The sequence below is a fragment of the Pipra filicauda genome, unplaced genomic scaffold (assembly GCF_003945595.2).
Source record: "Pipra filicauda isolate LSUMZ 115617 unplaced genomic scaffold, ASM394559v2 scaffold307_size998922_pilon, whole genome shotgun sequence".
Taxonomy (NCBI): domain Eukaryota; kingdom Metazoa; phylum Chordata; class Aves; order Passeriformes; family Pipridae; genus Pipra; species Pipra filicauda.
Window position 1 is genome coordinate 535,995 of NW_024104429.1, and position 27,203 is coordinate 563,197.

The window sequence follows — 27,203 nt, forward strand, 5'->3', positions numbered from 1 at the left end:
CCTCTGCTCCATAAAGAGATGTCCAATATTAGCACTCATGGATTGCTATCCAGGGGCAGCAATCATGGATGGACACATCTTGCCTCTTCCAAGTGGTTAAAGGTGGTCCAGATACTACAGAACGACTCTTCTTTTATCACATCTGCTGGAGGCTTCGAGAAGAACTGCACCTATCCCAGATGGAGTCCACTGGGCATACACAGACCACAGAACCACAGAATTGTTTAGGTTGGAAAAGCCCCCTAAGATCATGGAATCTCAGAATGGTTTGGGTTGGAAGGATCCTTAAAGATCATTTTGTTCCAACCCCCTGCCAGGGGCAGGGACACCTTCCACTAGCCCAGGTTGCTCCAAGTCCAGTCCAACCTGGCCTTGGACACTTCCAGGGATCCAGGGGCAGCCACAGCTTCTCTGGGCAACCTGTTCCAGGGCCTCCCCACCCTCACAGAAAACAATTTCTTCCCAATCTCCCATCTCTCCCTGCCCTCTGGCAGTGGGAAGCCATTCCCTGTGTCCTGTCCCTCCATGCCTTGTCCCAGGTCCCTCTCCACCTCTCCTGGAGCCCCTTTAGGCACTCGAAGGGGCTCTAAGGTCTCTCTGGATCCTTCTCCAGGTGAACCCCCCCAGCTCTCCCAGCCTGTCTCCAGAGCAGAGGGGCTCCAGCCCTTGGAGCACCGGTGACCTCCTCTGGACCCACTCCAGCAGCTCCATGCCTTTCCTGTGCTGAGGGCTCCAGAGCTGGAGGCAGCTCTGCAGGTGGGGTCTCAAAAAAGCAGAGCAGAGGAGGAGAATCACCTCCCTTGAGATCGAGTCCAATCCTCTCCCCATCACTTCCAAGGCCACCACTAACCCATGTCCCCAAGTGCCACATCCACATGGCTTTTAAAGCTCTCCAGGAATGGTGACACCATCGTTCCTGTGTTTTATTGTTTTTCCTTTCTTTGCCCCTCATGAAAAAACTCCTGAACTCTCAGGACAAAAGGCTGGGCTGGCTGAGCATTCCCAGGGGCAGCAGCACTCGGCTTTGGCCACCAGCTTTCCTGGGAGGTTCCAGCCTGTCCACACGTGCCTTCTCCCACCCAGACACGGCCAAGGAAAGCTGGGTGTTCCCAGGGAGGGGAGCTGCTCAGAGCTGGCTGCTGCCACTTCCAAAACAAGTCATTTGGCCCACATGGAGCTGCCTCTTCCTCTCCAGGAAAGGAGGTCACCCAGAGAGAGGTCACAGACACGAAGAGCGGTCCTGGCAGACCGTGACAGGTCATGTCCTGTGGCCTGGGAGTGAAACGGTGGCACCAAACCACTGATGGATGGGAGGGACAAACCCCCAGGTCCCTCACAGTCACCCACCCCAAACCTTTTAGAAAGACTTCTACACCAAACCCCTCCCCTGTTATAGCTCTTAAGTGCATTTTAAACATGTTCCCCGAGGCAGTCACAAAAAAATATGAGATCATGCTGTTGACTTCTTGCCAAATTTTAATACAGAGAGCTGGTTTGTTTTCCAAAGAGGAACAAATTAGACTTAAATATATACAAACTTTCTGAAGGTCAGAGAGGCTAATGATAGAGAAATGGATTCGTCACAGAAGGGTTTGCTTCCAGGGTGAGGAGCGTGGAAGAAGCAAAGAAGGAAACCCAGAAAGGAAAGATCACTTTCCATCATCATGAAACGCGGGATTAAAACTGGAACATGAGGAGATGAGATAACAGAGGCAAAGAAAAGGCTGCAGTAACTCAGTTTTTGAGATGACACAGGCAGGAGGGTGATATTAGTAATAGTAATGGAAGAGGAAAAAAAACGGTATGGACCTCAAATGTAAGTGAAGAGCCATTAGGATCTAGACCAAATTTGGGATGTGAACAGCGGAGGAAGAGGAGTTTTTCCAAGAGATTCCAGATCTGTGAGTGCAGACAGAGGATGGTGGGATTTCAGCAGGGAGTTCATGGGAAAATAGGAAAAAGATCTTCGTTTTTGCTATGTTAAAGGCTGAGTTGGTTTTTATTGCACTCAGAATGCAATCCCAAACTGTCCCAGACTGAGCCAAGCACCAAGGAAGGACAGGGAATCCTCAGCTCTGACAGCAAATGGAGTTCCAGAGAAAGGGGAGGAAGCTGGTGCTTCCTAAGGCTGCTGCCAGCACAGAGTGGCTGCTGCTGAAAAGGGGCACAAACAGTCTTTGACTCCACATTGGTCCAAAGTTCAGGGGCACAGAAACACCTTCCCCACCCCCAGACACGCGTCAAGTCTGAAGCTGAAATGTTTTTGTCATTTAAGGGCACCTCAGACAGGAAACAATCAACACCTCACCTGTAATTTTAGTCAAAAAAATTCCATCCCAACCAACATCACTTCAGTCACCAACAAATTATGACCCCGAAACCACGACTCAACATCTCTCTTTCCCTTTTAGCACAAACCAAAGCACCAAACCCGCCCTGAGACAGCAGCAAAGGCAGGTGTCACCACTGTCTGTAGTGATAGGCAGGTAAGAGCTCACAAACCTTTGCCCTCTTGGCATTATTCATTAAATAAATGATCTGCTAACCCAGAGAAAACACAACCAGCTCCCCTTTCCCAGGGCTGGTACAGACAATAATAATAAAAAAAAAAAAAGTCACTATTAATATGGAAATCGTGGCTGCAGTTGTAGAATCAGATGTAATGAACAATCTTGTCCCCAGCTTAAGTTTGCTATAAAGGCAGCTTAAATTGACAATGGATGAGTCCTCATGGCAATCTGTTTTTCAGATATTAAAAATCTCATTTTCTCAGTGCCAAGGACAAGTGGAAGTGTGAAGCACTGGAGTATCAACTCTGCATTTGTCTCACTTGACATGAAATCATTCTCATTTTAGTTCTGATTTTTTTAATACATTCTTGGGATCCACTTCAGTTTTCTTCATTTCTCACTGTGTGCAATTAAATGTTTTGAAGTAGAGTTCACCCTGATCCACAATGCCCTGCAGAAGCAAGGAGAAAGTCACTTGGTAAAGATGAGGCTGATATCACTTATTTGGAAGAGAAATTCATTTTCTCTTTTAATTTCTGAGTGACTCACCTAGTCAAAAAAAAAAAAAAAAAAGCCATCACTTTGTATTTCACTAATACCTTCCCTGGTAAGTTCTTAAGCTTTTGTCCTTGGGGAAGACAAACATCATCATTTTGACATAAGGAAAACATGAAGAGAGGGGCTGAATTCTTGGCTTAAAGCCACACAGGGCAGGATCAGTGGTTGAACATGGAATCTGCCTGAGGACATGGGCCCACCACTACAATTGTCATGCCAGAAATGCAAACCCCCAAGTTCCAGCCTTGCTGACAAACCTGATCTGTTGGATGGCCGAGAAATTAAGCCCAAAGAATGAAGTTCTACCACTGCTGAACTCGAAGTAAAGGCCAGATTCCCGACTCATGCAGAATTACAAACCAATCCTCTCCTAGAAATAGCAAAAAAAAAAAATAATTCAAAGTTCAAGTCTTCTGCTGCACGTGCAGCTCAAGGTCTGTAGGAACTGCCAGGTCCTCTGGGTGGGCTCTGTGCAGGGGTGTTCATGTGTGTGGACACGTGTGTCTATAAACATGTGCCAGGGGAGGTTCAGGCTGGACATCAGGATGAACTCCTTCATGGAAAGGGTGGTCAGGCACTGGAAGGGGCTGCCCAGGGTGGTGGTGGTGTCCCCAACCCTGGAGGTGTCCAAGGAACGACTGGACGTGGCACTCAGTGCTCTGGTGGGGATCACTCACAGGTTGGACTCATTCCAGCTGGATGATCTTGGAGGTCTTTTCCAATCTAAATGATTCTGGATTCCATGGGCTTCTCTTACACTGAAGTAAAACAGTCACCTGGCTTAACTTCTGTCCAGAGGACATCCTGCCTCAAAATCAGCAAGAGACCAATGATCCATCCATCCAGCTCTAGTTCATCCTGGTGATTAATCACCCTCTCCATTACAAATTTGTACTTGATTTCTACTCTGAATGTGTCTGGCTCCAGATTCCAGACAGCAGCCTTCCTTTGCCAGCTCCAAGTCCTTTATTCCTGGGAGCTGTTCAGACAGGCTGTTATTTACCCAGTGCTTTTAAAGCTCCAGGTACTGCATTTGTATCCAAACTTAAAGATAAATTCATCTGGGTGCACGCACAAAAGTAGGACTGGTGTCCAAAATACTAAAGCTAATCTAGGACTCTTTAGCCCATTTTCCCAAAATAGGCCTATTGGGAAAATAAAAAAAAAAAAAAAAAAAAAAAAAAGAAAAAAAGCTCTGCCATATGACTTGAGGATGTGTTTCACTTGTGCCCTGGGAAGCAAGGTTAGGAACCTTCTCTAGGAAGGTCAGGAACCTTCCCTAAAGCACTGCCACCTCCTGAGCAGATCTGTGCAGTCACTGCACTGCACCACAAAGAGAAGAGCTGGTTCTTGAGTCTTTGGGCTCCAAGTTATCTAAATATCACTGCTTTAGGTATTTAAACATCACAGAGCTCAAGAAGCGCTTGGACAATGTTCTCAGGCCCGTGGTGGGATTGCTGGGGTGTCCTGGGCAGAGCCAGGAGTTGGACTCGATGATCCTTGTGGGTCCCTTCCAGTGCCGGATGTTTTGTGATTTTTAAGTCAGTTCATTGAGCTGTACCTTGAGCAAGGTCTTGTGCAGACCCTCAGGAAACTCCTGCCAGAAGCCACTGCTGAACAAAGGTCACTGCACTTGCTGCAGGTTCTACCTCAAGTGTTCCTTGCAGACCAGGTGAAGGGAATAAAAGGTGTGAACTGCTACAGTAAACACCTTAAGGGACAGGTTGTGACCTTCCCAGCACAGAACGAGGCAGTTGAGGTTCACAGAATCCCAGAATATGCTGAGCTGGAAGGGACCCACAAGGATCAGAGTCCAACCCTCAGCCCTGCACAGGACCACCCCTAAGAGTCACACTGAGGTTGGAAGGGGCCTCTGGAGGCCCTTTTATCCAAGCCCTCTGCTCAAGCAAGGCCTCCAAAACCCAGGACCGTGTCCAGATGCCTTTCGAGTGTCTCCAAGATTTAAGATTCCATCAGTTCCCTGAGCAACCTGTGAAGCGAAAGGAGCAAGAGATCATACTTTTTATGAACACAAAAATCCTTCAAAAAACTGCTCAGAAGTCCCCTCCAACCAGTGCTGTTTTCATTCTTACTGTGACTGTGTTTTCACCAGACCCTTCACTGTACAACCCAAGAGAAAGCCGTATTTTGGGATCATGGTGAGGGATCATGGTGAGCAGCAGCACCTTGTCACCTTTACAAGCCTATAATATTTTTATGGGACCCTCTTCTTTCTCAGAACTCTCTAAGTGAAGGAAAGCTATGGACAGAAGCCTTTCTCCTTTAGAAAACACACCTCAATCTCAGGATAAAGCCACAGCTGGTAAATGTAAAAAAAGCAAGTCAGTAAATCATTGCTTCCGTGTGCCCCACAGATCTCCCCAGAACAATCAGCCAAGGACTGCAGGTAAAACTGTTTCTCTCCTTTTCCCTCTTCAATTCCATGCAAAACAAACCTCCTTACCTAAATTTAGTGGAATTGCCTCCAGTGCAAAGCAGAGGCTGGGCTCCATTTTGAAGCAGACTGGCAATGGAGCCTTTGTACCGAAAAACTGAGGTTACAAAATCCTGAAGTTTCCCAAACTCACCCAAGGCTTCCAGAAAGGCAGAAAAGTTCATCTGTATTTCACTGGAAAGGACCCCAAATTACTCCAGAAGTCCCAGAGATACATAAAAGGCAATGCAATCCCAGTAAAAGGATGTAATTTAGTATTGCTTTGTCCTTAATGGCAGCTGGAAAATGAAATGCTGTCACCAAGTTCCATCTGCAGAGACATTTCAGCAGAGAGCCCGGGTGGTATTTTCACTGTTGCTTACAAATGAGCTTCCAACTCTAACATTGCTGGTGTATCTCTTCAATTGCTCCATGCTGTCCCCTCTAATCATGTCTAAAAACTTGCCTGGATCAAAGGCCAGACTTGAATTTGCTTTTCTGGCTAAAATTACACGTGAATGTCGACAGTGGAAGACAGACAGCAAGGCACAAATTCCTGACTAGCAGGGATAGCACATGACTGCTGCAACAGCCACTTCCTTAGGGATCAAACAGGTTATCCCAATCCACTCAGATCAGTTTGAGCACTGGAATGGATAAGGATGAGATCAGTCCAGCAGCTCATCACCAGCTGACTCCTACAGAGTTACACCAGGCAGGACATGCCCTGAAGCAGAACTGAGCTTTAAAGCCTCCACATGACCCCCTGAACTCCAGGGACACCCTAAGGCACAACCCTTCATCTGGGCAAAGCTGCAGATGGGACACTGCCAAGTCCTGGAGTCCCAGCCTGGGCCAAACATACAATAAGTGAGAGGCTCGTTCAGAAAACATCCCAATTAACACAAATTACCTGGACGGTTTTCTGCGAGGAACACGGTGACACAGTAGCACTGGCCATGCCAACTGGAACGAGGTTCTGTAGTGCCAAGCATAACTGGGAATCCACCTCCACTGCAGTTGGCTTGTCCCAGAGAGGATTCCAGAGCTCACTGTGAAGGCTAACCCTCAGATTCCATGTAGGTCAGGCAGTGCCAAGAGCAGGAAAACAAGAGGCACTGCAGAATATACAACAGCTCTAAGAAATCAGAGTGTTCACCTGCCTGGGCAGGCAGGGCCCTTCCTGCATCCGTGACTCTCCAGGGAAGCCCTACTCACCTTAGTGAGTGCCACCAAACCTTCTCTAGCAGAATCCCAGAAACTGTACCTGGCATCAGGTCACTTGAGAGAGGGAGATTAATTGCAAGGCAGGGGCTTTGAAACGTGTCAGATGAATCAAAGCTGATCTTCTTTTTATTTGACCAGATTTGAACTTTTCCTTTGCCAAACCGGGGCAACACTTCTAAAAGCTGCATTTTTCCACAGAGTGGTCCACAAAGCTTGGAAGTTACATCTGCATGGATGTAAAACCCTTGGCAGGAACAGAGAACAGCTACTACACAATCCTAGGTGAGTATGAAGATGCCTAATACAAGATGCACATTCAGCTGAAGAACCTACTCCCAGCTGTCGACCCAAGAAAAGAAACCAGAATTATATCTGCCACCACTAGGACCAGGAACAAGCATAGCAGAGAAATAAGTAATGCCACACAATCCTTTATTTTTGCTCTGCTCTGTGGCACAAAAAAGTAATAAGAGGAAAATGGTATCGCTTGAAAATAGCAAATTCTCTGCATAAAATTTAAGTATTGTCTGTTTTAAAATATGTTTTGGATTTAAGATCATCCTCCCCCTTTTCCCAGGGAGTATCGTGATAAAATGCTGTACAAACAATAAACTTGTCAGGAACTTTACAAAACATAGAAATTGTTGTTCTAAAAAGCTCTCAGTTACTCGTAATAAAATAAAAACAGGAACGCAGCCCTTTTCCACCCCCCCAAAAGCCTGTGTGAAATTGTGCCATGAAAGGAGACCGGTGTTTGCCCTCTGCTCCCAACTGCTGGAGGTTTGATGCCCGGGCACAGGGCACCCATCTGTCATTCACTTCAGAACAGGGGGAGTTATCAGAGGATCCGTGTGTCGGAACCGGGGTGGGAGCTGGGAGACGTGTCCTCGCTGCAGCAGCACATCAAACAAGCCCCCTTGGCCCTCTCCATCCCCCTGCCCTTGTCAACCTGTTCTGCTTCAAATATTGATCCGTGGCCTCTGCCCTCCCCTTTCCTGCTTTCCCCTCTTCTTCCTCCCGGCTGACCCCGACTTCCATCAGTGTCACCTCCAAAGGGATCATCGGTGTCACGCAAACAGGCCGAGCAAAGTTGTCTTTTCTCCCACGTTTTGCCAGAAAGCCCGTGGGGCTCTCCCACCCCTGCAGAGGGACGTGGAGCAGCAGATGCAAGGGGGGAGGACAAGCCTTTTGTCCAAGGTAAAGCTGTACTCTGGTGATTTTGGACCACAGACACTTCATCTTCTTTCTGCCCACTGACTAGTTCGGAAGAGACAGAGATGACTTTGGTGAACGGACTGGCGGTGACAAAAATGTGTTGCTTATACTGGTGTTATGAAAATAAACTTTTCTTTAAAAAAGATGTTTAGCAACGTGTTTTCATAATTTCAGGGCCTGAGGCACTTCATTATTTGCCTGCAGAATCACAGTAGTACAGAATGATTTGGGTTGGAAGGGACCTTAAAGGTCATCTAGTCCAACCCCCCTGCCATGGGCAGGGACACCTTCCGCTATCCCAGGTTGCTCCAAGCCCTGTCCAAACTGGCCTTGGAACTTCCACTGATCCAGGTGCCAGGGCCTCCCCACCCTCATAGCAAATAATTCCTTCCCAATATCCCATCTATCCCTGCCCTGTGGCAGTGGGAAGCCATTCCCACTTGTCTCATCCCTCCTTGTCCAAAGTCCCTTTCCAGCTTTCTGTAGGCCCCTTCATACACCCTCTTCAACACTTTTATCCAAATAAATGAATAAAATATTCCTAAGCACCTATAAAAAGTGGCAATAACATTCAGGCCAAACATCAACTGGATGCTCAACCAGGACATTCCCACAGCAAGCACAGTCACTTCCCTGATCCATCCCCTTCTCCCAGACCGCACCCCCCAAACGAGGATCACTCGCTGGCTAATTATTCCTGCAAAGGCCTTCTGCTTAACATATTACCAGGGATTTATAGGAGTGACTGTCTGGAACAGTGCTTAACAATGCTAACAGCAGAGTTAGTTCCAAGAAATCAGTAGTTTGGCAATTGCAAATCCAGCAATCCATGCTGAAGTATGTGCTCACGCTCGCTAAACCTGTAAGCCCAGTTCCCTCTTTCTTTTCTTTTTTTTTTTTCCCTCCTCATAATAAGTGGTTTAAATTTAGTAGGAATGAATCACTCGGTGCAGGTTTGCTTGCTTTAGTTATTTATTTCTTCTTTTTCTTTTTTTTTTTTTGCACTTGGAATCCATCTTGGATGACATCTAACAGGAAGAGTGGAGGAGGGAGGCAGAACGCGGCTTCCTAAAGAAAAGCCAGCCCGTTACACGCAGCATCTTCCCAAATTCTCTTGTAAGTTAAATAATTCCATAACTGCGGTATGTCCTCCTGCAGTAAACAGCAGATACAGGGCAGACACACACCCAGCCAGTGCTCCAGTGATATTTTTGCTCTAAGCTGGGTCCAGGCCAAAAAAAGAGCCTGGTGCTTTTAAGACCTGGTGCTCTTAGGACATACTCCATACAAATGGTCTGCTCTGGCATCGTGGTCACAGAATCACGGGACTATTTAGGTTGGAAAAGACCTCCAAGATTGAGTCCAATCTGTGCCCGATCCCCACCTTGTCCCCCAGCCCAGAGCACTGAGTGACACGGCCAGTCCTTCCTTGGACACCTCCGGGGATGGGGACTCCACCACCTCCCTGGGCAGCCCCTTCCAGTGCCTGACCAGCCTTTCCATGAAGAAATTCCTCCTGATGTCCAACCTGAACCTCCCCTGGCACAGCTTGAGGCTCTGGTCTCTCGTCCTCTCACTTTTTACTTGGGAGAAGAGGCCCATCCCCACCTGGCTCCACCCTCCTGTCAGGGACTTGTAGGTCTAAGTGGGATCCTCCTGGGCTGCTCTCAACTCAACCAGGTTTGGCTTTGCACAAGTCAGGCTTGAGGGAAAGAAGTCATGGAATCACAGAATGGCTTTGGTTGGAAGGGACCCCAAATACTATCCAGGCCCAACCCCCAACCTTCCACTAGCCCAGGTTGCTCCAAGCCCAATCCAACCTGACTCTGAACACTTCCAGGGATCCAGGGGCAACCTCTGCCAGGGCCTCCCCACCCTCCCAGCCAAGAATTCCTTCCCAATATCCCACCTAACCCCACTCTCTTTCAGTTAAAGCCATTCCCCCTTATCCTATATGGAACTCCAGCAGGTGGCTTTTGCTGCATGGAAGAGAAGTGGGAAGGAGGGAGGCAGAGGAGCAGGTGACAGCTTTGGGACAGCACCACTGGACTATTACGGCAAAACTTTGCTAAATATATCAGCAGTGCAAAGTAGGTGGGTCAGAACATACCTCCAAGAGAAATCCATATTTGGAAGCACAGCCCAAGTGGGAAGCTATATGTTCAAAGGAGGTATAAGCACAAGCATAAAGGCTTTAAGTAAGAACACTTGAAGGATTTGGAGTTTCCCTTCCCCCCTCACATATATAAAACCAGCCAAAAGCACAACACGAGCCTGCAGTGGAAAATAGAAAATACTCTTTAGGAAACGGGCAAGAAAAATAAATGGATGCACAGAGAGGTGAACTGACCTCCAATCTCAAGTGGAATTATTTAGGCAGCTTGGAACTATATTGAGATTGAGCTACCAGCCTACACCCTCTCACCTGTGACAGGGCTGAGACTCAGCAACTCATCCCATGTGTGACACCAGACCTGAACTGCAGATGGGGAGCCACTTATTTCCTGAGCACACGGTACTGACAGAGCTATGAAACAAAATACTGATTCCAGTGTCAAGAATTCCAGAATTCCAGAATGGTTCGGGTTGGAAAGGACCTTAAAGCTCATCCAGTTCCAACCTCAACACCTTCCACTATCCCAGGTTGTTCCAAGCCCAGTCCAAACTGGTCTTGGACACTTCCAGGGATGGGACAGCCACAGCTTCTCTGGGCAACCTCTGCCACGGCCTCACCACCCTCACAGGGAAGAATCTCTTCCCAATATCCCATCTAACCCTCCTCTCTCTCAGAGAGAGTCATTCAATAAGAACAGGACAAAAAGCAGGAGTTGTGTTATGGAGAATTCTGAAAACCAGATGAATTTCCTCGGGCTGTGACTGAGTTTTGCTGAATCTCTGAACAGAAAATCCAGCTTCAGCTGGGGGAATGTATTGGAAGTGTTGATAAAAGCCAAAATTGCAGAACATTTGGAAATGCATAATTTAGTAGAGGACATCCAGTACAGATTCATAAAAGGAAGGTCATGCCTGACAAATCTGCTGAAATCCTTTTTATTATACGACCAAATCGTTAGGTTAGACAAGAGCGAAACAGTGGACATAAGTTATCAGGATCTCAGGAAAGCATTTGATTTTGTACCACTCAGGCTGATTTACAAAGTCATAAAGTATTGTGCAGGCAGAAGGAACTGAAATGGATTAAAAGAACATTTTAGGGATAGGAGCAAAGGCAACAGAGTGAGCGGAAGGAATCTGAAACAGAGAGGTGTAAAGGTCAGGCTGCTGCTAAAAGGCATAAAAACAGGCTCTGAGAAGAATAAAACATCAGCCCAGCTATCAGTTTAGAGACAAGAATACCTGAGTTTGGTGGCAAAACTGCACAAGGGTATTACTAGTGTAGTAAATCAGGAGGGAATCGGGTGCAGAAAGGGGGATGAGCAAAGCTTGGCACTTGGAAAAACACAGGAGAGGAGCTGCACCAACCTGTGGATTCAGCTGTGCCAGAGCTGAGGTGGGAAAGGACCTTCTGGCTGGGAATCCACACTCATTTTAAAGAGGATTCAGTAATTTTATGGTCATTAATAAAATCTGCAGCTATGCATGCTGTGGTAATGATATGGGTAATTAAATCTGAAGCTTCTGGGAATTAAGCTGATGGCCTGAAAGGGTCAAAAAGAAAACTCCTCTGGTGCTTAATCAGAGGAACAGCTTTGCAAGCTGGATGGGTGCATTAATGGTCCAGCACTGGCCAGGTTGTGACACACAAAGTTACATCAAATGGACCCCTGGATTGACCCAGCTCGAGTCTCCACAAAAATCACCACAATTTCATGTAGGACACCAACAGAAACAGATTTTTTGGACCTGCATGAAGCCAGCGTGGTTTTGCTGGCTCCTCCTGGACAATTCAGCACAGAGAAAAAGAATTCCCACTTATTCCAAGGTTTTCCATGGGCTGCTGGATATACCTTCTCCTGAAAAGTGCCAATTATCCTCCTGGCTGGTCGACTGGAGATGAGCTCCGTTGCCTGATGATGATGCAAGAAGATTTTTATCCTTTTTTTTAAGGATAAATCTTTGCAACGTCCTCATGAGCCAGGGGTTAAATTCTCCATGGAAAACTGAGCCTCAGCTACTTGGCTCAAGGTCAAGATGAGAACAGAACGTGGATCTTCTGATTCCCACTCCTGTGCCCTGAATTCCAGGCCACGGTGCCGCTGCCACCACCTGTGGGGACGAGGCTTTCAATCTTGAAGGCTGTCAAAACCCAGCAGCTTTTCCAAGCACTGAAAATCACTTTAAATAAACTTCAGTTTGAAAAATATAAAATAAAATAAAAAAAAAAGTTAGGGGAGAACAGGTGGACTCCTGTGACACCAGGATTCTTCAGCGCACAAAGAATCTTTCATCTCGCTGTTCTACTCGGCACCTTTAAATATTCTTCTACATAAAGGCCTGATATGCAAGAGCAAAAGAATAACTGAGAAACAGTAATCCCTAACAGATCAACTGTGCTTTATCTACACAGATTCTGCTTTCATAAAAGCACAGAGGAAAGAAGGGAGGGAGGAAAAAAAAAATAAGAGAAAAGTACATTCTTATTGTTTTCTGAAGCTTAAAATAACCACAAAGTGAGAAAAATCAAAGCTGTTCCATAGAACAACCAGGAAAAAAAAGCCTCACTGAGAATTTGAGAGAGACAGTAAATGGCAGAAGATGGAATGAGAGATTTAGTGAGTGCCATGGCCACCAGGCTCAGATCCTAAATTTGGGCTGTGCTTAAACCAGTGTGGTTTAAACCTGCTGGAACGTACGTGCCCCATATATAATTATAGCTGTCACTGGCAGCAAAGGCTGCAGTTCTGGCTGCCATCACATCCTCCATTTTCACTTCCCAACTCCTCTGAAAACTTTCCTTTTGCCCAGATATAATGCAACTGGATACAGGCAATGTCTGCAGGAAACCTGGTAACTGAGAGACAGACAGGAGGGAAAGGGATGGGAGGAATTAGGAACACATCATCTCTACTGAAGACAGGCAGAGTTGCCATCAATTTATTCTCGAAGCTGATTGATTATGGAGGGTTTCCCACTTCCAGAAACAAGCAGAAAATGCATTATCCACTAGAGCTGGTTTTGGACCAAACATTTGGGCTTAGCTTTAACACAGGGCCCAGGCTGGTGCTGAGGGAAGCAGCAGGAAAGTGGCCAAAATAATAGCTAAAAACCATTAATTTATTCCTCACATTCAGACATTTCATATTCCAGCCCTGACTTTCATTTCCAGACGTGTCTTTCTGTTACTCTGCCTCCAAACCCTCTGTTACAAAGATTAGGGAAGATTCTTTATAATTTGCCATTCAAACTTCTGGGGGGGGTGGGGTTGTATTTATATATTTTTACACATACATTTTATTTTAAACCCAAATAAATGATGGAGTCCGTTAATCTCATCCCATTCAGCCAAAAACTTCCCAAAACCAAGAGACAAACCGAGGGCCAGGACAGCTCTACACAAGTGTAATTCAGATGTTAATGAAGTTGGTTGCCAATTAAGAGAGTTTTAAGACTTCTTAGTATGGATGCTTCTATCCCTGGATTTCCAGCTGCTGGGATATCACAGATGAGCCACCAGCACCCTTCAAAAATCTGCTTCAAGGGTCATTCAAACCCACATACACACCAAAATCCAGGTGGGAATGAGTGTTAAGCCTTTCTTATGGAAGCTTTTAGACCTGTCCCATTCATCACCTTCCCCTTTTCCTTGGAGCTGGACAGACACCACCTTGGAAAGTTAAATCTTCTCATCTGAGGACTAAAAATTTTGACTCTGGTTATTCAACAGAGGTCTCCAAGTTTGGAAATTGGATGTCCACCAGGGCACTGAAGGATATATAAATCAACATATCACTCCCCAAATGTAAGAGCTACTGTTTAATGCAATATGCCAAAAAATAAAATGTGAGTTCCTCTAGACAGTCTGCAACAGGCAATTATCTAAAAAACAATTTTTCACCAAGTTCTGAACATTCCTGCTGACCAACAGTTCTGCTGCCAAGCACAGGAGACGGGAGGATGACTTTTTTTTCTCTTTAGTTAGTTCTAAGAATATTATCCAAAACACTGACTTACATAAAGGGGGAATTTCAACTTCAGATATTACTTAGTTCTTTATGATTCTTTACACCCAGCTGACAATGCATTGGCACATTTATCTGCTATATAAATCCCTGCTCCCACCCACACAAGGATACTATTTGTTGAGCCACTTTAACCCCTGTTTAAACACGACTTACCACTCAAAACACAGCCAAATTCCCACGGCTGAGGTCACTCATCAAATTTAAACAACTCCTGGAAGACATTCCAAAGTTACCACGCTAAGACTGCTGCAAGAACCTCCAGAGAACAGAGCAGGACAGGAGTCTCTGAGGGTATTTGGAGACCATGAATTACATCTCACCCTCCATTTCCACCTTTCTAAACAAGTATCAAAGCCATTTTTTTTGGGATGTGCATACATTGTTTATGAGTTCTCTCTCATTTAGCAGCAAAAAACAGATGGATCTTCCTAGAGTCATTCTGAATTTTAAAAGAATCTGATTATCACAGAATGGTTTGGGTTGGAAAGGACCTTAAAGCTCATGAGTTCCAACCCCCTGCCATGGGCAGGGACACCTTCCACTGTCCCAGGGTGCTGCAAGCCCTGTCCAATTTGGCCTTGGACACTTCCAGGGATGAGGCAGCCACAGTTTCTCTGGGAAAACTGGCACTGGAGTGACTGGATTACACAGAGTGAGCTCTCCAAGAGAAGTGTGATGATTACAGTGAAATGCTTGGATCACTGGAAAAGGTTAACAATTAGAGAGAACTAGTTGATTCCATTCAGTTCCCACCAAGGATTTGCACTAACAAAACCATTTAAGGATCTGAAAAAGAAAAGGAGAAGTGGAGTAACTCTGACAGTCTCTTTTTTTAGGACTTTCTTTAGAATCCAAATCAGAAAGTAAAAATTCTCATCCATTCTCTCACTGTCCTCACACTCAAAGTTCACATTTGCTCTTCTTTAAGTTCCAGTTCTCAGAGTCAAATGACTGGAAGGAAAAGGGGGGAAAAAACAGCTGAGTAAAGTGAATCTTATACCCCTAGAACAGAATTAAGCCCTTCATGTTACCAAATCCTGATTTATAAACTTTTTTTTTGTATATTTGATGCTGTAAATAACAAACAGGTAATTTCAAAAGACTGCTCAGCCTTAACGCTTTGGAATGTAAAGGTTTGGGGGAAAAAACAAACAGGATTGTGTCTAAAAAGCTTTCTTAACTTGTAAAAATTTAGTTGGGAGCCACTTTTACCTGTGACTGAGACTGAATCAGCAAGTGCCCTTGTTGAGAAGAGCTCACAGCAGCTGAGCTCCAGAAAGAGGGTCAAGGAGCTTTTGGGGAAAACTGGTAATGGAGAGATTTGGGGCAGAGAAAGGACTCCTGATGGCCCAAATTTTGTCAGCCATAAACTATGAATCACATAATTATTTAGCTTGGAAAAGACCCCCAAGATCATCAAGTCCAACCTGTGCCCGATCCTCACCTTGTCACCCAGCCCAGAGCACTGAGTGCCATGTCCAGTCATTCCTTGGACACCTCCAGGGATGGGGATGGGCAGCCCTTTCCAACGCTTAATAACCCTTTCCAGGAAGAAATTCTTCCTGATGTTCATCCTGAACCTCCCCTGGTACAGTTTGAGGCCTGTCCCTTGTTCCCCGGGACAAGACTGAAGCTGCTCCTGGTTTCTGCCACTTCTTCAGCCGCCAGAGAAAGGCTGAGCGTCTGCAATTCGTGTTTTACCGCAATCAGACACTGGCTACTGGGCTGGGCTGCCCCTCAGTCTCACCCTGCAGGGATCTGATGTTCCTAAATGGCCCGGGCACGATTTATGTGCAGCCATTCCGAGAGCCGGGAGCGCGTGAAGGTGTTGTAAAACACGGGAGCGTCGGGAAGGACTCGCTCCACGGCCACAAGGAGAAAACCGACACCATAAGTCACCATCCAGTTGGCTGGGGAGAGAAAGAGGGATGACACACACAAGCATATAAATGGATTAGATCACAGCCTCACTGGAGTGCTTCAGAGCCACGGTAAGACTCGCCCTTAATATTCTTAAAACGTTTTTATTTTTGAAATATAAGACATGAAAGTGCCCCATTTTTCACGAGCTGAAGCCAAACTTGAAATAACAAAGCAGCCCTGAGTAGTTAACAGGCTACAGAGCTCCCCAGGATTTCCAGTCAGCATTGCAGGCCTGCAGAGTAACACTGTGTACCCATTAACTCCAAGTCCACAATTTGGCCAGAATTTGTTTTGCTGCATTACAGCCAAATCACTTTTTGTGTCCGTCTTCCTCCTACGTGGGATGGCCTGAGCAGAACAGGATGCCAATGCTGAAAGCACTGACTGTCTCAGACTTTACCATCTTTGATTAAGAAGGCCCTTTTATTGCAGGATCACTTAAGACTTTACAGATAACTGTTGCTGCATTGAGATGAAGTTACTGGCAGGAAAAGCTTAGGGCAACTCGGGGAAGAGCAACCAGAATATTAAGACTCCCCCCCCCCCAGTGAGCTCTTTCAGGAGGCCAGCACAGAAATTATTTTCCTAGTATCAATTTTTTTGCTGAAAATAGGTCCACTCCTCTTTGTACTCCCCACAGCAGATGAGAAAACGTCCTATTCCTCATTTCCCTACAAGAAACTTCCACGTTGGGTTTGCACAACTCTCGGCAAGTGGGTGGGTTCACCTGAAAGGTCCCTGCCCTTTCCCCCCACTGCAGGAATCCTCTCAGAACTCATCTCTCCCTCCTTTTACCTGCCACATTCTCAGCTTCCACATTAATTTCACATCTTGTTTCCAGTCCTGTTCCTGCCCCACATTCCCATCTTTCCTTGCTTGTCCAAGGGGAGGTACCTGCTACAGCTGGATCCATGGGGACTGATAAACAGGAATACAAGGCTGCACATCTGTACACCCACTCCCATGTCCACGTTTCTGAGGGACCAGACATAAAACAGTACCAAGAATCAAGTGTTTGACAGCACTAGGCAAGAAATCCTCCTGTTTTATCAAGGCTGGCACATATCCTGAAGGATTTCCTTTCCCTTTCATTTCACACCTACCACTCCCTGTATTATGACTGTGGGTAAACAGCAGTTACCACTTAATTTCTCTTTACAATTTGTTATTTCTGTTCAAACTCGATTTGTTTTTCATCCAAATGGATGTTCCAACACATATAAACCATCCCAGCAAGTTGTATTGGCCCCCAACTTATGCTTTATATGTGCAAAATTCGAGACAGAATTAAAAATCTGATCCAGCATGTGGGACAGAAGCACCCAAGGGTGTAAGGTCATATGTACCATTAGTTTCTCCTTCCAGTTCCACAGATCTGAGCAGCAGCAGCATTTTGAATAAGTACAAACGCTCTCCTTCCCTCATCAGAAAAAGAAATTAAGCATTTTCTAACTTATTAAGCAGAGCTTAACATCTGCAAGAACCTGGCGAGCGCTCTGCCATTTCCAGCAGCAGCCCCTTGAGTGATGGCAGGGACACTTATTTATCACAGCATCGCCCAGGAACACAACCAGCAGCAAATGAACGACCTGACAATACAAAATTCCAGCGAAATCCAGAGTGACAGAAGGCTGGGACCTCACTTTTGCCCTGATTTACAGCACAGCACCTCCAGCACTGGAGTGCTGGCACGTCAGCGTGGTGAGGAATTTGTTTTTAAGGCAGCACAAAAGTCAAAAAAGCACATCCTGAAGAAATAATTTTAATTTTTTTTAGGGGGGGGCAGAGGAGGAAAGGGAGGCCTTGAAGCATCTTCTACCCAAATCCTGCCAGCTTTCAGCAGAGTATAAGCACTGGGCTGTAAGAAGCATTGTGGGGTTGATACTGGAGAAGGGAAGGTATGATCAGCTTCATCCTAAAACTGTTGCCTTTCTACTTTATATATATATATATATATATATATACCCACACCATATACCCTCACACAGTGCTGAGGATGCAGAGCAATAAGCAAATAGTAAATTACCAAAGGATTTAAGGTGTTCTTTAGAGCTGAGACAAAACTATCACCATCCCATGAATGTTCAGCAAATAGGAACAGAAAATCCGAGCAGAGCAGTATCCCTTGTCTGAGCTTATTCAAACCTCACTGTAACTGTTCTGTGGCTGCAACAAGTCTTGTGGCCCAGGGACAAAGAAATATAAGTGTGAAGGAGTTTTGGTTTTAATCCCAAGAACACAGAGCAGTGTCTGCCTCCCTTGTTAGCCTGGGGAATTTAAACAGTGACCAAACCACTTGAACTCATCTGCGAGACAGACACAAAATTAAAAAAACCTGCTGCTGAACTCCTTCAGAGAGGAAATAAGAAATTCAATATGTATTCCGTGCTGAAAACCACCTTAATACATTTTTCACCTTGATTATCAAACCAGGGTTGCATTCACCATCAAAAAAAAATGCTGGGGAACTACCTGAATTCATATTAGAATTCATAAGGGAAGAGGTAAAAAAAAAAAAAAAGAAGTGTTTGAATTCTATTTTAATTGGCTTTTTTCAAAGTTCCATTAAAATTCTGATCAACTATTCCAAAACACAAACTTGCAATAATGTTATTTAAAATTACACATAAAATATTTAGCAGCATTAGTTATTGCTGTCTTTTGGGGAGGCTGGAAAGGAAGGGAAGTAAATCCCAGTCCTGAACTGGTGAAAACTACAGCAGGAGCACTGGGAAGGAGAGTCAAATGCTCAAGCACTTTGGCAGATACAGGGAATAACGTGCTCATTTATAAATGTAAATGTTGAAGAATTTAAATGAGGATTTCTTGAATTATGTACCTACTCCAGGACACATTCCTGCCCACTTCCCTACCAGCTAAGCATTCCTGCTCCTGCCCAAAGAAAGAAATTAAGGAATTAACTGAAGAGCTCAACCTGTTTGCAAATAAGCACGCTTCAAATAGTCACCGGCCAATGAAAATCAACCTGTCTTCAGGAAAATAATGAAAGTACAATCCCAAAACAAGATTAAAATCAATGATTTTAAATCAAAGCTTCCCTCTTGCTGATGTAAATCAAAGTGATTTAAATCACCAGTTTTGATCAATTCACTCATTTGCATCACATTGATCGTTTATCCCTTAAAATGTCATCCAGGGGCCAAAGTTAGTTGGGTGTTTCTCTCAGTCTCAACTCATCCAGCATAAACAAAGCTTTTGTGCTCTTACTTAAAAATGAATAAAATTTGCTATCAACTCAAACACTTCCATTACTGATGTCTAATCATACCTGGGCTGCTGAAGGGGTTTAAAGGATAAAGGGATGTATGGAATGTACATTCTGCTGTAATCCCAAGTGCAACTGGAGCCACATCCCAGCTGACAGGGCTCTGGAGATGTCCTGACCATCAACAAACACACAAACATGCTGAGGGGACAAACAAGTGTTTACAAGATCCCTCAGCCCATCAATTCCCTGTAATACAGTTGGGTATCCAGGGGTTATTGATCCACGGGGGTGAATTTTCACAGCAGGCTCTTTTCCTGCATTGATCATGGGAGCAAAGCAGGATTAACATCGTGGAGGAGCTCCTTCCTTACTGGAGACTGTGTCCAGCTCTGGGATCTCAGCTCAGGAAGGACATGGAGGGGCTGGAGCAGGGCCAGAGAAGAGCAACGAGGCTGGGAAGGGACTGGAGCACAATTCCCATGAGGAGAGGCTGAGGGAGCTGGGGGGCTCATCCCGGAGAAAAGAGGGATCGGGAGGGACCTTTTCCCACCCCACAACTCCCTGCCAGGAGGGGGGAGCCGGGTGGGATCGGGCTCTGCTCCCAGGAACCAGCAGTAGGACAAGAGGGCTCGGCCTCCAGCTGTGCCAGGGGAGGGGCAGGTTGGATATTAGGGGGGAATTCTTTCCAGAGAGAATGATCAGACCCTGGAATGGGCTGCCCAGGGAGAGGTGGAGTCACTGTTCCTGAAGGTGTTTAAGGACAGACTGGATGTGGCATCAGTGCCATGGGCTGGGAACCACGGCGGGGTTGGATCCAGGGTTGGGCTCGATGATCTCGGAGGTCTTTTCCAACCCAGCTGATTCTGGGATTCTACAAAAACTTGCCTCTTCTGAAGGCAACACAAAGGTTTGCCAGAGCCTACAGATTGCCCCATCCCTAGAAGTGTCTAAGGCCAGGCTGGAGACAGGGTTTGGAGCATCCTGGGATAGTTGAAGGTGTCCCTGCCCACAGCAGGAGGCAGAACAAGATGAGCTTTAAGGTCCCTTCCAACCCAAACCATTCCATAATATGATTCTATTCATCTTGGTGCTTCTGAAAGCTGAATTTTCCTTCCAGTTCTCCCTGGCTTGCTTTGGTCTTTCCTACAGAAACTATTCCTGATGTGTATAGATTTTTCCCAGTTACCATCATTTTTGCTTCGGTTCCTTCACCCTCAGACTCTTCATCTGAGCTTTCAAGTCATTCTAACAGTGCCCAAACCCTTTTCTAAGACACCCTTCAACACACCAACTCTTCTCTGTGGTTCTGCCTTTGCTCCAACAGGCTCTGGTTCAAAGTACAACAAGGAAAGGGAATGGTGGAGAAACTGGAAGGAGGTGAGAACACAAAGGATGTCAGGATGATACAGACATAATTGTAGTCAAACAACTATTGTGAGGGTGGGGAGGCCCTGGCACAGGTTGCCCAGAGAGGGTGTGGACTCCCCAAGTGTCCAAGGTCAGGTTGGACGGGGCTTGGAGCAACCTGGGACAGTGGAAGGTGTCCCTGCCCATGGCAGGGGGTGGAACAACTCTAAGGTCCCTTCCCACCCAAACCATTCTGGGATTCCATGAACTACCAAGCACACTGGGACAGCACAGGAATCTCCTAAGAATCCAAAGGATGCTTTGCTCCCACATTTTGCCCAACCTACAGCTCTCAAAAACGATGAATAACCATTGAGTGCTTTCACCTATTTTACTGGCACACACAAAAAACCAAGATAGTCTCAAGTACTGAGCAGGTTTTTTTAAAAGCAAACATTTCAAGGCAACAGCAGAAAGCCAATAACTTTATCCTGGTCACTTTGATCCAATTACAATACATTTGAAAGTATTACAGTACTTTTAAAGATTAAATAGAGCTGCAGCTCCCCATCTAAAGTTACCACACTGAAAAGTTCTTGGGTAGAGAACGCACGGCCCCGACTGCAGGAGCTTTTCCACTTGGGAGATTCAAAGTGGATTTAGCAGGATTACCAGCAGACTTCAGCATTTTTGGGATCAGAGCCTAAATGGTATCTCCAACACACACATGGGGGGAGGGGGGGGGAAACTGGAGGAAAAGGAAATCTGTTCCTAAGAAAACCAGGGAGCTATCCATCCTAAGGAGCTTTATGCTTTTGACTCCAAACTAAGAGGGAAGGAATGAAAACAAATAGTCTGTGTTTTACTAAAAGAGTTTTATCTGAATCCATGTATTTATAATCTATTCAGCTGTCACTAACTGGTAAATAAAACAAAATATGCAACAGGAAGAGAGAACATTTTTAGATGACAAAACTCAGATCATACTAGAGGCACTTACTGGTTCAAGACTGAACAAAAAACCAAACTTTATAAATATTAAATTATTATGCTGTCCTTGCTGGACAAACCACCAGAAAACCCTACCTCAGATCCCTACACAGAATCATAGAACATTAAGAGGCTGGAATGGACTTAATAATCTTGTTCCAACCCCCTCTGCCACGGACAGGAACACCTTCCACGATCCCAGGTTGCTCAAGGCCTTATCCCACCTGGCTTTGAACACTCCCAGGGTTGGGACACCCACCACCTCCCTGGTCAACCTGTTCCAGGGTCCAACCACCCCCCCAGAGGGAAAAATTTCTTCTTAATACCCAACCTAAATTTCCTCTCTTTCAATTTGTACATTCCACGTGGCAAAACCCCGTTTTTCTCATTTTTAGAAAGCAGATGGAGCTTAGTTCACTTCAGGAGAGCAAACAGCCCAGGCCTAAGGAACAGGAAAAGTTAATATCCCAAAAGGAGAGCAAAAGAAGCTATTACAGCTGCACACAGACATTTCCTGCCTCAAGATCTCAGAAATTAATTCCCCAATACACTCAGAAAACTAGAGTTGTCTTAAACCGATGCCCAGATTTGTTTCCCAACCTTTTTTTTTTTCCCCTTATTAAACTCCTTACAGTTTATTTTTAACTGCTGCACAGAAGCTGCATCTGTCAAGGATGCTCTCTTTGCAAACAGAGCTCCTGCTCTAGAGACTGCAGGGAGACTTGCCTGCCTTGCCTTCAGCAGAGTTAAACCATCTGTGAATAAGAAATGATTCTTCTACACACCGATCCCAACTTTAACCTTTACAGGCCACAGCTCTGCCACCCACCCAAGTCCCACTGTTTGTCAGGGAAAGGACACGCCCAGAGAAGCTGTGGCTGCCCCTGGATCCCTGGAAGTGTCCAAGGCCAGGTGGGACATGGCTTGGAGCAACCTGGGCCAGTGGAAGGTGTCCCTGCCCACGGCAGGGGGTGGGACTGGATGGGTTTTTAAGGTCCCCTTCCCACACCAGATCCATGAGGACGCCTGGAGAAGGGTCCAGGAAGACATTAGAGCCCCTTCCAGTGCCTAAAGGGGCTCCAGGAGAGCTGGAGAGGGACTTGAGACAAGGGATGGAGGGACAGGACACAGGGAATGGTTCCCACTGCCAGAGGGCAGGGAGAGATGGGAGATTGGGAAGGAATTGTTGGCTGGGAGGGTGGGGAGGCCCTGGCACAGGTTGCCAAGAGAAGCTGTGGCTGCCCCATCCCTGGAGTGTCTAAGGCCAGGTTGGACTGGGCTTGAAGCAACCTGGGCTAGTGGAAGGTGTCCCTGCCCATGGCAGGGAGTGGAATGGGATGATCTTTAAGGTCCCTTCCCATCCAAACCATCTGTGATTTATGGTTCCATACTGATGCCATCTTCAATATCTCATATGAGCTCGAAAGAAGGATTTAGAAGTAGATAGTCTATGTTTAACTTGCATTTAAAGCCTTTAAAAGTTAAAGGAGTACAACAAATGATGCCAGGACAAGCATTATCTATAAAGATAAACGAGCTCAAAATAGCCAGCAGAGCCCTGTTAGCAGTGAGCATCCTGCCCTAACATAGATCCTTCAAGAGCAGCAATTTAAGCAGCTCCTTTCCAATAATCTTCCAGAGTCATCCTGAAAACTCAGGAGCAGGCACAACAGAGAAGTAAAACCAAATCCTATCATTTAAACAGCTGAAGGTCTTCATGTGGGCACCACCTTAAGGGAAGAGCTCACTCAGCAGTGATCACTTCTCTTCTGAGCCCAGACATGCCATGAACACACGTTCTCAGGCTCAGAGTATTGTCCAGCTTTAAGTCTACTCCAAGGATTTTCCTCTGGGGGAAAGACCCTGTAACAGAGTTTCTAGCAGGGGATATTCCCCCTCTGCAGCTCCAGGACTACATCACTTTTTCCCTGTGAGGGTGGGGAGGCCCTGGCACAGGTTGCCCAGTGAGATTATGGACTCCCCATCCCTGGAAGTGTCTAAGGTCAGGTTGGATGGGGCTTGGAGCAACCTGGGACAGTGGAAGGTGTCCCTGCCCATGGCAAGGAGTGGAATGAGATGAGCTTTAAGGTCCCTTCCAACTCAACCTATTCTGTGATTCCACAGTTGTTCAGCCTGGAGAGGAGGAGGCTCAGGGGAGACCTCATCCCTCTCCACAACGCCCTGCCAGGAGGCTGGAGCCAGTGGGATCGGTCTCTTCTCCCAGGCAACTCTCAGTAAGAAAAGAGGGCACAGTCCCTCACAGTCTTAAGCTCTGCCAGGGGAGGTTCAGGTTGGATATTAGGAAGAAATTCTTTGCAGAGAGGGTAATCAGGCATTGGAATGGGCTGCCCAGGGAAGTGGTGGATTCTCCATCCCTGGAGGTGTTTAAGGACAGACTGGATGTGGCATCAGTGCCATGGGCTGGGAACCACGGTGGGGTTGGATCAAGGGTTGGACTTGATGATCTCAGAGGTCCTTTCCAACCGGGTTGATTCTCTGATTCTACGATTCTGAGATTTCCTGGTCCCTGGCCCCACATCCCACCGACAGGCCGCCCCCAAATGTGGGATATGAGGCCCTGGAGCAAAGCCATGGCAGTGCTGGGCTGGGAGCACACGAGATCCCCAGCCAGCGGCACGACGTCGAGCCCACTCCCACCCGAAGGAGATCCAAGGGGCTGCCACAACACGTGCCCTTGACTCCACAAACACAGCTGCAACACTCACAAGCAAAGGTGCATCTGCATCACTGCAGAGTCATGCAGTTTAAAAATAAAGAGCTTTAAAATGACTTCCTAATTGAAAACAATTTAAATTGGAAAAACGATTAAGATGCATGTTTTTTTGCGAAAAAATTTTCCAGGGGAAAATGCTATCAAGGCAGTGAAGCAGTGGAAGTCACTTGGTAAGCACTGGGAACTAGTGTCTGATGAAGTGCCAACCCATCTTTCAAGCAAAATCCTTGTCTGCAAGTACAAAAGAACAAACATTTTCTTTTTACTTTGCTTATTTAGCTCAGTTCAATGACTGCTGCTTTCAAAGTTGAGGAATCAGCTGGGAATTCAGAAAGCAGGGAAAACAGTTTCTCGCTTTTAAATGAGGAATAAAAATAAGGTGGGTTGATGAGCTCTGCCAGCTCTGTGTTTTTGAAGGACAAGGTAACCAGAAATTAGGTGAAATTTAGCTCATCGAGACAAGATTCACTGTATTTAAAAAACGTATTTTAAAAGGGAAGCTGCATTTTGACATAAGTGTAACACAGCCTTAACATCAAGTAAAACTGCACTTTCAATTGAATTAGTTTCCATCCAAATGGAGCTTGACATGACTTTAAATAAGAATCAGCTGGGAAATATGCAGGATTAACCATGTTCTAATTCAGCACGGAATAAATGTATAGGAAGCAATGCCACTGCTTGAGGTCACACTTGCTGCAAAGCCCTGAAGTTCTCAGCAGAACCCAAGAAATACAAGTGCAAAACACAACTAAGGAGCAGTTATTCAAATCCAAAGTTTCCTGCCTGCTCTTTAAACCACTTTCATTTCAATCGCCCCACGTCCTTGCAGCGCTGACTTTGTCCAACCACCCTCTGAAGCCACGTTCAGGTTCATCCAGCATCCATGGGATCCATTTACTGGAGGTAAGAGAACTTCTGGGATGGATCTCATGGATCATCACCTCCCTGGGAGGCAGCCCTACTTCTGCCCCAAGCAGGTAAGGGAAGGGGAGCAAAAGAAATTCTGGAAGACAACTGGGACAGGAATTTGGGCCTCACTGTTCAAAATGCAAAATTTGGGCAAACAAATGCACCATTCCTTTGGGAAGAACATCCAAATGAAAATTAAACCACCTTTTCTGCCACCTTGAGCATGAAGGGGCTGGGGCTGTGAGTTTTGTATCACAGGGGATATAAAGGAAATGCTCCAACGGATGTAAAAAGTTGTTTACAAATTATTAAGCTGTGCTTTGAGCAAGTAGAGTTGGTCACTCCCATGCCAGGAAGCAGCAAAAGCAACGTCCAAAATTTTAGGGGACAATTTACTCGCTGTCAAGAAGCAGAGAAGGTTTTAGTCTAAATGAGGAAAAAGGCAGTTGATGACATTTCATATCAGATCCATTCAAGACACCAAGATAAGCCCTTAACTGTCACAAGCCAAGGAAAATGAGGGTGCCAGAGATGTCCAACAACCACATGGCAAACACCCCGTGGATGAACAACTGGAGCTGTTTCAGAGGGGTTTATTTTAAAACAAAGGACCAGTAATATGTAACCTTTCCATCCACACCTGATTAAATAGGAAGCAGGCCTGGGGAGAAGGATTTGGGGGTGCTGGTGAGTGAGAGGCTGTCCATGTGCAACCCCTGTGTTCTGGGCTCATCCCACAGCCTGGGCAGCAGGGGAGGGGGGATTCTGCCCCTCTGCCCCTTCAGGTGAGACCCCACCTGCAGAGCTGCCTCCAGCCCTGGGGAACAACAGCACAAGGACGTGGAGCTGCTGGAGCGAGTCCAGAGGAGGCCCCGGAGATGCTCCGGGGGCTGGAGGCCCTCTGCTCTGGAGCCAGGCTGGGAGAGTTGAGGGGGTTCACCTGGAGAGCAGAAGGCCCCAGGGAGACCTTAGAGCCTCTTCCAGAGTCTAAAGGGGCTCCAGGAGAGCTGGAGAGGGACTTGGGACAAGGGCTGGAGGGACAGGACACAGGGAATGGCTTCCCACTGCCAGAGGGCAGGGAGAGATGGGAGACTGGGAAGGAATTGTTGGCTGTGAGAGTGGTGAGGCCCTGGCACAGGTTGCCCAGAGAAGCTGTGGCTGCCCCTGGATTCCTGGAAGTGTCCAAGGCCAGGCTGGACAGGGCTTGGAGCAACCTGAGAAAGTGGAAGGTGTCCCTGCCCATGGCAGGGAGTGAAACAAGGGCTTTAAGGTTCCTTCCAACCCAATCCATTCCATGATTCTACAGCCCTGCACAATGGAACACTGCAGGACTTGTGTTCAAGAGCCACATTTGCTGGGACACAGAGCAGTCACTGGGGTTTGAACACATCCCATGGGTACCCTGGAGTGGTCCACGAGCAGCCCAGTAGAGTGTTTGCTGTGCAAAGCCATGTTCTCCAAAGGCCTTGTCTGCACAAACTGGGAGGACTGAACTAGACCTCAGAGCAATTTAAATAAATCTGCACAACCCTGTGAGTGTCTTACACTGCTCCATCTTAAATTGGTTCCCTACCAGCTTAAATTTGTGTCTCCACACGTGGGAGTTCTCCCAAGCACAGGAGGCAACACCCACAAATTGACCTCTAACCACTGCCATGCACCTGAATAAAAGTGATTTACACCTGCTTGTGATTTTACCCATTGGAAGTTACAGACATAAACATCAATTTTATGTGCACACAAATGCATTTGCGTGCATCGAAAATACACACAAATACAGGAAAACAAGCCACCACTTGTGCTCCAAATCTAAAAGCTTCTCCCAGCCACTCCATAAACCTCACAGCCAGAGCCAGACACACTTTATGTTTTTATAAAGTCTGCAACTAAACCTTTAAAATAAATAAATAATAAAAGGTCATAATTCATCATCCTGACATCAAATCAGCAGATTGGGACTTCAGTATATCAGAGTGATGGA

The 27,203-nt window shown here is 46.2% G+C and overlaps 1 protein-coding gene across 10 annotated transcripts in view; it reads right to left on the reverse strand.

Annotated features, from left to right (window-relative positions):
• HMBOX1 (homeobox containing 1) overlaps positions 1 to 27,203 on the reverse strand; it is a 116,066-nt gene that overhangs the window by 69,200 nt on the left and 19,663 nt on the right. The window lies entirely within an intron of this gene.